Source organism: Triticum aestivum, chromosome 6A, assembly GCF_018294505.1.
Source record: "Triticum aestivum cultivar Chinese Spring chromosome 6A, IWGSC CS RefSeq v2.1, whole genome shotgun sequence".
NCBI lineage: Eukaryota > Viridiplantae > Streptophyta > Magnoliopsida > Poales > Poaceae > Triticum > Triticum aestivum.
The window spans coordinates 70,013,887-70,019,043 of record NC_057809.1 but is presented as its reverse complement, the minus strand read 5'-3'; positions in this window follow the sequence as shown (position 1 = coordinate 70,019,043).

Genomic DNA, 5,157 nt, shown 5'->3' with positions numbered 1-5,157 from the left:
TGAAGAGTTCACTCGCCTTGTGGTTACAGCATGGGCGATATGGAGTGCAAGGAGGAACGCGATCTATGAGGACATTTTCCAGTCTTCATACTCCACGAACGGCTTCATCATGAGTTACTTGTCAGAACTGCAACATGTCAATAAGAGGTCACTAAGGCCTGTTACTGCGTCGGTGCTGAGACCAAAACGCTGGCTACCTCCGGTCCAATGATGTGCCAAAGTTAACGTGGATGCATCGCTGTCGAGAGGAGGCACGTATGGTGCGGTTGCAGCTGTGTGTAGGGACCAAAATGGGCTGTTTCTTGGAGCTTCGGTCGTTGGTTTCCGGCAAATCAATGATCCTCAAACACTCGAATCCCTGGCTATAAGGGAAGCACTAGCTTTAGCGGAGGACTTATACGTTCAAAGCATTCATGTGGGCTCCGATTGCAAGACAGTGGTAGAAGATATACAGAGCGGTACTTCAGCTTCATATGGTGCGGTGATACATGAAATCATAGAACATTCTGCTAGTTTTCAGCTTTGTAAAATAGTTAATGAATTTAGGAGCTCAAACTTTGAGGCTCACAACTTAGCGAAGCATGCTTTATCTTTCGGGGGTGGCCGCCATATCTGGTTAGGTCATCCTGGAGATCTTTCCTTCGTCTCTGTAAACATTGTGATGGATTAATAAAAGCTTCGCGAGGTTGTTTAAAAAAAGGCAAATAAGAACTCGGGTGCTTCCTATAACAAGTGGCAAATAAGAACTCTGGTGATTTGAAACCCGCACCTTTCTGTTCAGTACAGAGCGCACTAGCCAAGTCGGGCACCCGACTGCTTGTGCTAGATTCCTCCTTTTTTGTATATGGAAACACTGAAAACACAATTGTTTCCTGCTTGTTTTTTTATTTCTTTTCTTTTATTTTCTTTTTATGTCCTCTTTTCTTTTCTTAAATGCGCAAAAATATTCAACTTCGTTAACTTTTTCCTCTAAATCGATAAACTTTTTTAGAATTTTATGAACCTTTTCCAAGTTTCCAAAAAATCTTGAACTTTTTCAAGTTTTAAGAACTCATATATAATAGAGAACTTTTTTCAAAATCAATGAACTTTTGTTCTCAAAATTGATGAACCTTTTTGGAATTTGTGTTTTTTCAAAATCATTGTAATTTTTGGAATTTATATTTTTTTTAATTTAGGAAGTTTTTTTCCAAAATTGATTTGCAATTTTTTCCGTAAGTATTAAAAAGACTGCTGGTTTTTTCCATCAGATCAACAACACAATAACCGAGGAAAAAAACCTAACGGACGACCAGCTGGAAGGTAGAACCGTGTTGCTGGGCTACGGCCCACTCGGGCGCGCGTAACGCTAGCTCTCTATTCCGGCGCTAAAAGCACGGAATAGGAGCTCCCGAGAACTCGAGCGTTCCTATGTGTCTCACCTATAGCGAGACCCAAGGAACCCTCGCGTCAGGGGGCCACAGCCTCGTTTATTTTTATTTCTTTCTTACTTTTGTTTCTAATTCTACATATTCTACATATAATATATTACCAAGAAGTTGACCAAGCGTTTGGAAAATGTTAAAAGTGTATAGAAAAAAAAGTTAGACATGTATTTAAAAATTTTGATCGAGCGTTTGAAAAAAATGTTAAATAAGTAGTTGAAAAATGTTAATGGTGTATAGAAAATGTTGACCATATTCAAAAATATGATAATCTGTTATTTAGAATGTCAATAAAGCATTTAAAAATATTAGGTTTGCCGGGGTTCTGATCCACGAGCACCCATGGGACCGGCGGACCGAGTCCCTTTCGGTTCGGCGGGGCGGAGGTCGCACGAAGAGCGGATCGAGGCGAAGTACACGAGCAGTTTACCCAGGTTCGGGCCGCACGGATGCGTAAAACCCTACTCCTGCTTTGTGGTTTGTATTGAGTTCTTGCTCGGGAGCGCGGAGTGCTACAGTACACTCCAGCAGCTAACGAGACCGAGGGTGAGTGTTCTCTTTCTCCTAACCAGCCAACTCCCCCCCTCTACGTTGCGCATGGGCCTCCTTTTATATGCTCAAGGGGTCACCGACAGGTGGCAACGTAGACAAGGGTAAAAACGGAAAAGGTGCTGCGGTAGGTATAGCTACCTGCTACAGTGTATCATACCTAACCCTGACGGCAGGGGACAAGGGCATTAAATGCCCGTCTGCATCGCTTAAACAGTGCAAAAGGGACCGTCAGGGACGCCACCGCTTGCCACGATGGCAATCTTGTCAGCGCCGCTTGCCACCGCGCACCCCTGGCTGCACAGCCTCCCTCCACGTACGCCTGGAAGGGTCCCAGAGCGACACGTTGATGGATGTGCTGGAGCGCGGGCACAGAGTGGTAGCTTGCCGCGGCAAGCGCCTTGCCACGGTCGCTGTCTTGTCGCGTCCGGGAGCTTGTCACTCACCGGGCCTTGCCGGGACGTGTGGCGCGTCGCGGCGAGTTCCTTGAGATGCCTTGGTTGGCCTTCCCGGCAAGCTCCTCTTGCCGGGGTCTTGTCTCTTTAAGCGCCTTGTCTTGGTTGGCCTTCCCGGCAAGCTCCTCTTGCCGGGGTCTTGTCTCCTTGGTTTGGATACTTTGTTCTTGAATGGCTCCAAAGGAACCACGGAGGACCTTGGCGGTCACTTGGCAAGCCTTGCCGCGGGATGCTGCGACTGCCCGTGCACAAGTTCGGGATACTAGGGTACCCCTATTCTAGTACACCGACAGGAGCCCCCGGGCCTGGGCCATACACGGTGCCGAGCGCTGTTGGGCCAGGCCCAAAACAGGGCACGGGCATGCGCGGCCTAGGTTACGCCGTATCTTTCTCCGTATCCACTGCGCCTTTCCCGAACATCACGCGTTGAATGCGGCGTCGTGGGAGAGATCGTGGGGGTTTCTTTATTTGGAAATACGGAACGTCCGCCCCCTCCCTCTTTATAAGCAGAGGAAACAGGGGCAGTTCGCCCATTCGCCAGTTGCTGCTTCAATCTCGGAAATCTCCGCCGCTCCCTCGTCTTCCCAAAGCCGAAAGAGAGCAGCGCCCCGCCCCCATCGCCACCAGCACCACCAACGCCGTCGGCCTCCTCCACCACTTCCGCCATGGCTCCGAAAGCCGACAAGGGGAAGGTCGTGAAGTCGACCGAGGCGCAGCGGCTTGCGGCGCTGCGAAAGGAGCAGGCAGTCTTCCCCCCAAAGCTCGCCGCGAGGGAGCTGAGGGAGAACTACTACCTCTTCTGGTCGACGGAGACGCGCGCGCATCCGCGCACGAAGGTACTCCCCGCCGCCGCTTGGAAGTTAGCTCCAAACGGATACCCTTTCTTCGCCTTGTTCTTCTACTGCGGGCTCTGCCCGCCCTTCTCTGAGTTCTTCTGCGACATTATGAACACCTACGGGTTCCACCTCCTTGATTTCACCTCCAATGCTGTTCTGACCATGGCAGTTTTCGCACATCTCTGCGAAAACTTTGTCGGAGTCCATCCCAATGTAGCCCTTTTTCGCCACTTCTTTATACCCCGAGTAGAGAGGGAGAGCCTTTATCCGGCGGAATCGCCTGGATCTCGAGGGCCAGCAAGAAGGAAACTTATTTGGAGGGAGAATTCCGCAGCAAGTGGGAGGAGTGGAGAGCAGACTGGTGCTGGATTGACGAGGAGAACCCGCAGCCATTCACCACATGGCGCCAAGCCCCAATAGCACGCGGCAGTGACTGGAGTGACGTGGCCCCGGAAGACAACAGGATGAAGATTGCTGTCACCCGGATCCTGCGCCTCAGGCTTGCCGGGCTCACTGTGGGTGCTGTTGGCGCAGATTTTCTTCGCCGCCGCATCGCCCCCCTGCAGGAACGAGGGAGACCTGCCTGGGAGTTCAAGAATGCAGCGGATATCATGAGGCTGCGGCCGGGCCTCAACTTCAACTCCACTGTTCTGGAGCTCAACGCGATGCTGCAGGAGCTGTTCAAGTATGACCCCCAACATCCCGAAGTGTTCAGGTTGCCGGGGGGCGTCGTTCCGCTGCGCAACAACTCCTCGCTCGACCGCATCCGTGCAATGATGCCACTGTTCGACTCGCATGGAATTGTGCCAACTTGGCAAGAGCCTGCAGACGACGTCGCGCAGCAGTTCTTCGATGGCTTGGTAGAAGTGCCGATCCGTCCCGACGAGAAGGATAGCCTCACCCGCGACACCACCGATGCGGAGATGACATGCATCACCACTAGGCTGGAAGAGGCGGCGGCAGCCGCAGCCGCGGGCGAATTTGGATTCACCCTGGAGGAGGCAGATGCAGCAGAGGCGGCAAGCCGTGCCGAGCGAGGGGAGTCCGCTGGCGAGAAAAGGCTTGCCGGGCATGACGTCGAGCAGAGCGAGCCCGCCAAGGATACGAGCTGCTCGCTGTACATCAACTCCTCTTCATCTTCATCTTCGGGCAGTTCGCCGCAAGCAGAGCCTCCATCCCCACCAAGAAGGCGTCTCCGCAAGGCCGGCGATGTAGCGGAGCGGCAGGCGGGACAACAGTCGCCGCGCCGCGTGACGCGCTCCACCGCGGCAAACACCGTTGCCGCGGGAGCACCTCATGCTGCAACGGCAACTGGAGCGGGGTCTAGCCGGACCACCGCTTCTGCTCCTACCGCTTCTCACGCCGCGACGGCAACCGGAGCGGGGTCGTCTCAGACCACCGCCACCGTTCCCGCCAAGCGGCCAAGGGAAACTACTCCTCCGTCTCCCCGCGCCGGACGTGAACCAGACTTCGACTTCTCCGTGTTCAGCTCCGATGAGGAAGAAGAAGAAGAGTAAGATTCTCTTGTTGTACTTGTAGTTCTTCAATCCTTGTTGTCTTGTCTTGTATCTCATTTGCTTTACTCTGAACTTGTTCCTTTTTACGACTCTGGCCCAGAGAGCGGCAAAGAGAGCCAAGGTCCCGGTGATCGTCATCGAGGACGAGCCAACTGCGACAGCAGGGGGTGCGCCCGAGACAACCTTGCCGGACCCGGCAACTTTCCTCCAGAGCAGCCCCCAGCGTAAGTATATGATTTGCTTTCCGCTGTGAGGTGCGCATGGATACTCTGTCTTTGCTGATATCTGTTTGTTGGTTTGTGTAGAAGCAGAGCAGCCCCACCAGGAGCCAAGGGAGAGTCCTCCGGCAAGGGAGAGCTTTCCGGTAAGGGAGAAG